The following is a 9,560-nucleotide window of genomic DNA, read 5'->3' as shown; positions in this document are numbered from 1 at the left end:
ATTTATGAGGTAGGGTGTAACTTCAAAACACAAAAATTATAATATTAATAATAAAAATCTTAAAATAATAACTAAAATATTTTTTTTATGTTAAATGACAAAAAAATTATTTTGATTTTTAAAACCTATCCCACATCAAAATATCTAAATGAATAACACAAATTAATACGATTTCTTCAAATAAACAAACTAAGGCTTGCATGTGTTCAAAATTCACAATATGTCGTTGGCTATCAGCAAGCTAATGTTAGCTATTATGTCTGCAAGCTAATGTTAGCTATTATGTCTGCAAGCTAATGTTAGCTAAGTGTCAGCAAGCTAATGTTAGCTATGTGTCAGCAAGCTAATGTTAGCTATATGTCAGCAAGCTAATGTTAGCTATGTGTCAGCAAGCTAATGTTAGCTACATGTCAGCAAGCTAATGTTAGCCATATGTCAGCAAGCTAATGTTAGCTATATGTCTGCAAGCTAATGTTAGCTGTATGTTAGCAAGCTAATGTTTTTTTTAACCACAGAATAATGCCTTTAGTCCAAACTGGGAGGTCTTTGGTGTTTTACCCGAGGAAACGTCATATTGGCTGTTGGGTGGAACCTCTGACATATTTCTAACTGTGAAGAGCTTTCACAACACAAGTTTAGCTGCTTAGCTTTGAGAAAAATTAGACGAATGTGAGTCTGATCCACAGTTTGCCCCCTCAACCAGCATAATCTTCCTTTCCTCCAAGTTTTAAAGTGCAGCTTAAATTTAGAAATTAAGCTTCACAACAAAAAGAAGTTGCCAATAGTACAAGAAATGATACCTATTTAAATACTGTCTTTTTTCAATTTCAGATATTTGAGGAGGTTGTTTCCCAAGTTCAAATGCCAGACTGATGTGAAATATCTCAGCCAAATGAGACTTTAGTTGCTTTGATTGAAACCTTAACCCTGCCAGGTCATAACGGAGATGCATTCTTTCAGGAGAGGAATGTAGGGAGGGATACCCCACGCTTCAAGTGGGACATCTATGTTAGCCATCTCCCAGGAGCCTGAGAGTCTCCCTGTGAAATAAAGAAAGTGTGACGTCTTCGCCTGTCTCTGATTTCTTTCCTGTCGCTGGTTTGTTGTGTAAAATACCTCAAGGGACAAAAGAGATATTTGGTACTAATCCCATTAAAGTGTTGTGGTTTGAAGAGTTGTTGTTTTTAATATTATAGTCTCATTTTGCTTAAAAAAGAAAGGGATATTTATGCATTTATATGCAGTGTATGGTTGGTTTTGTATTTATTCTCCCCCATCTATATTCTTATTTCTATTATTTATTATTTTATTATTTATTTTTATTTACTTATATAGCATTTGTATCGGTTTTTAATTTTTTTTTTATTGTGTATTTAAGTTTCCTTCTTTCGTTAGTGATTTATATTTACTATTTGTGTTGTTTTACATGGTTTGGGGCATATGTTTGGAGTCCCAGTAGTTATATGTATGTGTTATTATGTCTGAAAATAAATAAAGATAGTGTTGGGGGAAAAAAAAGAAAGAAAGGGAAAGTAAGGAAAACAAAGGTGAAAGTCTTCTAATGCAACCAATGGTTCCTATATATTGACAGTTTGAGATGCAGTCCATTGTAGGAAATTATAAGAGACAATGAGACATGTGTAATGGAGTATTTCTACTAATGCTACTATAAGTTTAAAGTTGAACCAACCTGCTCTTATTGTCACAGTCAAATCAGTAGTCTCTTTAATTCGACTACTTAATTTGACACCGGACTGCACTATGAAAAGGCACGAATATCAGACCTTTGCAGGATCACTATGAACACACCCTAAGGTGAAAAGCTGGCACAGATTGTCTGGCAATATATCGGGAAATTTGCGGGACCGCACTATGAAAGGTGCTAGTGCTTTTCTTCAAGCTATCCCACGTCTGTCTTTGGCTTCAAAGAAAAGCAGAACATCTACACAGCTATTATTCTGTATACTCCAAACCAAATGTAAGAAAAGGTTACAATAGTAAAGGAACAGAAAGTGAGCACTGGTGTTAAATCCACACATCCCAAACTGTCACTTTAACTTCCAAACCTTCCCTCCCTCTGCTCAATGTGACACACAGAGTGAGAGTTGCGTTGCCTCCAAACGAACTCCTGCACAATAGAAATGCAAATGTCACTTTTTCTAAAGCGCTGAAGGTCTATTGTCAGGGGATACAGCTGCTCTGTCACAGATATTCCACAGGGGAGGAGACGCCACCGCTCACTCCCAGGATATATGAGACAAACTGAGTGCGAGGTCATTCAAGAAAAGAGCTGAAACTCAGCTGACCCACTTGGCTGCTCGCACATCCGTCATCAGGAGGTTTTGACAAAGCTGAATTAGTACAGTAAGAAAATGCAAAAAAAAACACAAAAATTCTCAATAAATGTGTTTCATATCCAGCTTCTTATAGCTTATCTCTAACTAAAAAAATCCTTTCATTGAGCATTATTTACTCCACAATAGCTTTTTCCACAATAAGCGATTTCCGAAGCAAAAATGCCATACACTCGTGATCTGGCTTTGCTGCTTTTCACCAGACCAACAGTGATTGTAATTAACTGAATATCTTTTGGTTTTGGACTGTTGAACAAAACAAAACATTCGAAATCCTTCCAGGTGTTCAACAAAATTGGAATTAAACACAAGGAGGCTCAGAAAGTAATGCTCAAATATCTGAAAGCACTGCAGAAACCTATCAGTATTTATAATTTTAATTCATACACATATAGACTAAAATGACTTGTTAAGGCTTGGGTGAAATGGATCAACAACATGACAAGAAATAAGTAACTTACCAACTACCTCAAATAGTTTTGAGCTTTGTTAGTGTGTCTTTGTGTTCTACACCAGTCCTGCTTCAAAAAGGACACTTCCACTTCTCTACAGACGACTGCTTCAAAAACACTTGAGGACAGAAAAAAAGACGGACTTTGACACCATTACTCCCACCAGTCTGACAGAGAGGAGCGCTCTGAGGAATCTGGGAACTTCATGAGTGAAGAGCTGCCCCCCCCCCCCCCCCCCTCCTCCTCCTCCTCCTCCTCCGCCTCCTCCGCCTCCTCCCAGTATGAACACAAACACACTCCACCTTGTGCTGCGGAGGAGATTTCCTCGGGGATTATAAAGGGGGATTTGAGGCGAAGGGGAGGAGTTATTGTCCCGCACAGCGTCCTTGCTGTAATCTAGTGTTTGGGCCTGCAGAGAGGCTGAGAAAGTAAAATCAACGGGATGTCAACAGAGAGAGCAGAGAGACAAAAGATATAGGTTCAAAATGCAACACATTCATTTGTGCTGCACAAAAAACACTACTTGTTGTTCATGACCCTAAATAACGTTCCAGAAATAAAAATAATTTTGTGCAATGCATTAATGTCTTTAGTTAGTAACTGTTTATCTGTAAATGAGCTAAAATCTTACAATAAATGAAACAATGAGTGCATTACAAAATATTAATTTCTGTCAGAGTTAGGGTTGTCAAAAGTATCGATACTCGAAAAAGTATCGGTACTAAAACGTTGTATCCGGATACAATACTCATTTTCAAAAGTATCGAGTATCTGAAGCTTGTTATCATAGTTGCAGTTTCTTTTTGCACAACTGTTTTTTATTATAAATATTTAACCTGTGGTTCTGTTAATTTTTACATGTTGCATTTTTCTTGTTAATAAAAATGTATATCGAATATTTTCCTGAGTATCGGTATCGAGTTGAACATTTTAGTATCGACAACCCTAGTCAGAGTACTTTTAAACTTTAACTACAGCTAAATTTGTTAATTATTTAATTAACAGTCAATTGTTAAACAAAACCTAAAAGCTAACAATTTCTAAATCATGCCAGGCAACATCTTCTGCAGTACGTATCATGTAAAAAAGTTTTTATTATGCCACATATTGGACAGCATATACACTGATAGCAATAGGCCTATATTGGCCGATAATATCTGTAAACCAATATATCTGTTTGGCTCTAGATTGAGCAAGTTAGATTAAAGATTGTTAGTGCCACTTGGAATTCAATTTTACAATAATCAAAACTGAAAACGTCTGGCGGAGATGAGGGTAGAAGTGAACTGGCATTTGTTGTTTTTGCCGTGTTTTGCATGCCTTGACTCCTATTCGTCCATGTCTGAAAAACCTTTAAACCATAAAATATAAAAAGCTTTGTATTGTACCATTTTCAGCTTTGCCCCAACATTTTGGTTAAATGGCCAATTTTTGTTGAATTTGTGTCAACAGTCATGAAAAAAAAATGATTAGGCCACCATTTTTTCTTCAGTTTCTTGTTCATTTTAATGCCTGGTGCAACTAAAGGTACATTTGTTTGGGAAAATATAATGATAACAACAAAAATAGCTCATAAATGTTTGATTTAAGAGCTGATATCTAGACATTTTCCATGGTTTCCTTGATTATGATTTTGGTCATCAACAAAATGATGTTGAAATGAATAACATTTTCTCCATAAATATTTTAATTTTCATTTATCATTGTTGTTACATTGTACAACTGAAAATAAAGACAAATTTAAGACATTTTAATACCAATTAAGGTAACCCAGGATACATGGAAGCCCTGCTGATAGTTTACTCAACAATCTGGGCTGAAACTTACAATAACTTACTACTGAATTTTGTTCTTTTTTAAATACTACACACTATTTCTTACATTCTACTACGACTTGTGATCATTTTATTTCCTACTGTATTTTCTATGATCATGTTTATTATAGTGAAAAGGGTGCTGCATTCAGAAAAATTGGTAGATCCGATCTCAAGAGACAATCCTGGTTAACCAAAAAGACAAAAAAAAAAAATAGAACTCAATGGATTTATGGTTTAAAAAGTGGAAGATGTACTGCAGCACTGATATCAGTCCTGGTTTTGTCCCGTTATCATCTCTGTATGTGATACTCTGAGTGTTAGCTGTACATTCCATCATGGCTCTATATTTCACAACCCTGTTTTCAGTTGTAGATCGACTTCGGTGTCCTTGTCAGGAAACATAGCACAGACAGGAATGTTTGGCCCAGACCCATGTCTGTTTTGAGAGATACCAGCCAATGTCGGGCTGAGTGGAGGAGGGAGGCAGATACTGGGAGACTCCACCATGAAGAAACTCCTCCACACTGCCGCCTCGTAAGACTCTAAAATACAAATCATGTATGTTTGAAGGGAAGTTACTGCTCACATTATCCTCAAGGTCAAGGTGTAATTTCATGTTGTGAACTGACCTGAAATCACCCAAAATACTTGTGAAATACGGTCCAGACACCTAAAAAACGAGGCAAACAACATCCAGGCTGTAAATTAGTGAGAAACGCTAGACTTTTTCCACATAACACCATCCCTTACACCACCACAAAGTGTCCACACAAACCAACATGTGGATCATTGTGACAAAGCAACTTGATTTTTCTAGGTACAACCCCATTCCCAAAGAAATCTGACAAAAACAGAATACAAAATGTACATCTGCAAAAAAACAAAGCTTATCAGTTTGAATGTAAATTTAATTCGCTGGATTCACCAAAAAAACAGACAGAATATCATTATCAGAATCAGAATGATCAGGATCATCTTTATTGGCCAGGTACGTGTGCACATATGAGGAATTTAACTCAGATTTGCTTTTGGTCCATATTGCCCAGCTCTAAAACAACCTATGGGGTCGTTTTTAAAGGGGAGACCAGTCTCAACCACCATGCTCTCAGTGTGTCCCATTTGTATTGATCACTCACTAAAAGACGTTTAGTGAGTGTTTATGCACTGCTATTATTTTAGCAATTCAACTGCTAGGGGCTGTTAGAAAAATTGCATGAGGAAACCTTGAAAATTGATAATCTGTCACCAACAGAAAAAACCTCACCACAACAGAGAAGCAGAAGTCAAGCATAAAATCATTTACCAATATAGAAAATAATCAATTATTTTAACAGGGCCATTGTTCCTGTGATCACGTATCACAATAAAGAATAATACTAATAATCTTTATCTCTCCCTCTGTCATTCATCACAATTGACTGAGGAACTGAACAATGGGCGCAAACCTTCCTCCTCATAGAACAGAGGTGATGTACAGTCACTTTTAGTCGTAGTAGTGAGATATTTAGGTGGGAAAAGAAGAAGCCCAAACAGCAGCAGCAGCAGCAGCCTGTGGGGCCGATCTCGCCCCGCTTAGCTCTAAACACGACGACACAATAGAAAGTGCCAGCGTCATCACAGCTGGGCTTATCGGTGTGTCACTGCCTGCACCGGCAACAAAAAATAAAAAGAGGGGGAGAATAAAATGTCCTGAACAGGAAAGAAGAAACTTTGACACATCGAAAACCTGAAGAATCATCAGGTTCTGTTTTCTCAAGATCTACATTGATATCAAGCCAAAACTCAGAGGAACACCATCAAATAGTAAATGACAACAGTGAAAAATGCTCGTCACAACTACAAAAAGCCCAAGGTGACATATTTCAGCTGCTGTCTTTGTCAGACAACATTTGTTTACTCATCGCTCATCAACTCAGCTGTTAATATAAAGTAGAGGAGTTCACCCTGTATGAAAGAGATGATACAGTAGCACAACCTAAAATAATTTAACTACCCTGGTTTTTAAGGGTTGGCTTTCCTGCCATAATACTGAGCTTTTACACTCTGTCAAGAAACAAAATAAAATAAAATTTCAGATTTTTTTCAGAGAGCTTTTTAAGTTAAGCAGGAAAAAAATGGGGGAAATGTTTCAAATGTACTGTGTCTCTATCTATGCAAAATATCATCCTTTAAACTAGGGCTGGGCGATATGGACCAAAAGTCATATCCTGATATATTTAGGTTGAATATATATATACGATATAAATCCTGATATTTTTTAATCACAAAATGAGAGCAAATGTTCAGTCAAAGTCAAATATGACATGTCACAAGTAGTTTTATTGAGATTGTTTATTTAAGTGAACATAAATACTGTATAACAAGGAGTTTTTTTTAAATCAAAGTTCCATAAAGTGCACCTTTAAATCAGCATTTATATATAAAGAAATACTTTTTTTAAAACTATATTGATATATGCAATAATTCCATATCACATTTAAAAATATATATATCGATATGTCTTTTGTGTCGATATATCGCCCAGCCCAACTTTAAACTCAATATTAGTTGAGCACTGATTGTGACTAAATAGATAAATGTTTCTTATTTTTTCTGCACAAATGTCCTGATGGTCCTGATGTGTTTTTGGAGTTAGAATGAGATGCAGATTTTTAGACTTTAAAAGGATTTCTCAGCATATTGTGCAGATGCCTCAAAATTAAAATATGTTTAGATTTAGGACATTTATGACAATTCTCTCCATGCTGTCTAGTCTGTGAATAGAATATTTCATTGTTGTATAAGGCCACAAATCCTGGCAATATTTCCTGTAAACTGCTGCCGACCGTCAAAAAACACTTGTTGCTCACGGACAATGAAAAACCTGTGAAAGTGCTTAACATCTGTAATTAACGGTCAGCTGCTATTTGCCTGTGTGTGTCAATGAGAAGTCAACAGAGCTCTAACAGTGATTTAACACATATTGTCTGCCTTGTAAATTTACACTGAGCATCACTGAAGCCAAAGAATTAGTTAGAAACATACAGTTTACCTGCACTAACGCTGTCCTCATCCTTTTTCAGATAAATCCTCAGAACTTGAGATTTCTTTCTAAATTCACAGCTGAAAAATGAGTCGCTGCCTCTCAACCTTTATGTGTCATTCAGATGAAGAAAGCCTGCCGTTATCTCAAACTCATTCAACGCTTCCTGATCTAATCCCACTCGTCAGGAAATGATTGAATCAAAGATGAAATAAGAGGAATGAGAGAAAGAGAGAGAGGTGGAGGGAAAGAGGAAGTACCTGCAAGTGAAAATCTTCTCTTTTATCTTCTAAAAACCAAACATGTCCAGAGAGAGAGAGGAAGGAAAAGCAGACAGGAGCGCCCACTCTGTGCCTGCTGGAGTAGCCAAAGCCCCTGAAAACAATAGGCTCTGCTGATATGGCCTATCCCACTAAGCAGTGTCAACTCACCTAGGCAACATGGACTGTACCACTCCTCCTGCACACAGGGGAGGGCGCCCGGACTGAAGTAGCTCTGAAGGCGACTCAACAAACTCTCAGAGTAGTTTCCTAAATGCCGCCTCTCAACAGGAGCCTGGTGTTTGCGCTCTAAACTCATTGAGATGATGAGATTCCTCAGCAGAAGCAGGTTGTTTAAAAACACAGACGGTCCACCTTTTCCCTCCTGTCGACTCAACCCACCCTGCAAAGCTGAGCCCACGCCTGTGGCTTTGCAACTAGTAATTGGATTCAGGCTTTAAGACTCTGTTGCCATTTGCCAGTGAGCATATAATTCTGACAGGACAGGACATCAGGAACACATGTAGTGAAAAGGGGTTTAAAGAAGCAACAACAGGGGTTATTCTAGTAGACAGGCCCAGAATACATTTACTATAAACTTTCTTTTCAGTGTGGCAGTGTACTGATTTGTTTTACTGGTCAATATCATATCTAATTGGCTTGGAAAATATGTGTAAAAATGTAATAAAAAAAAATGTTAAACTTAATTTAATAAAAATTGTGGTTTTAAAAATATGGTTTAGGGGAAATCTGTGCCAAAAATAAAGTAGAAGGGCGTGGAACAAAAAATTAAAATAATGTGCATCTGTGTATCTGTGCCGTGATTCAGATGAAAATGTTCCAAAGATAAAAAAATAAAATAAAAAATGAATGGGTATTTACGTATATTGATATATTAATGTCTGAGATATTTGCCTGATATTTACCTTGTAAATTAAATACTCATATAGTATTAATAGTAGTAGTAATAGTAATTTTTTTGTCACAAAAAACAAGAAAACAAGACCTATCTGGGTCATTTTTGTCCCACTAATGCATCTTAAGAAGAGGCTAATATGGTCCTTATGGAGTACTGCATGTATTTAAAACCCAAAACCTGCCCTAAAAATAATAAATAGAAATGGAAATAATTTAAAATTTAGTTTTTTAACATCCGAAATATCCCCACCAACAATGCCAGGTCATAAATGCTGAATACTATCATGTTTTCTGGTCCCGCCCTGAACTTTCTAACCAATTGGAAGAATATCCACCAGACTTTAGAGGAGTTATATTCAGAACCGATGTCCCGATATAGATTTGATGTTCTATATTTAGGAAATATCCCTCAAAAGCGGTGATATTTTTGATTAGTGTTGTTTTATTTTATTGTTAACGATACAACACCTAAGGAATAAATACATTCTTTCTACCTATTCTTCACTCGTTTGAGGTGCCTGCTACTGATGTACCTTTTATTTTATTTACTTACTTTATTTATTTTTATCTATTTAACTTTTCTTGTGAATTTCCTTTTCCCCATTTATATTTGCAATTCAAACGGGCAAAAGAGTGAAAGATTCTTTAAAAAAAGGATCCCTGGTGTATGCTCTCTCTCTCTCTCTCTCTCTCTCTATCTATCTATCTATCTATCTATATATATATATATATATAAA

The sequence above is a fragment of the Centropristis striata genome, chromosome 24, assembly GCF_030273125.1.
Source record: "Centropristis striata isolate RG_2023a ecotype Rhode Island chromosome 24, C.striata_1.0, whole genome shotgun sequence".
Taxonomy (NCBI): Eukaryota; Metazoa; Chordata; class Actinopteri; order Perciformes; family Serranidae; genus Centropristis; species Centropristis striata.
Note: the sequence above shows the minus strand (reverse complement) of the source record.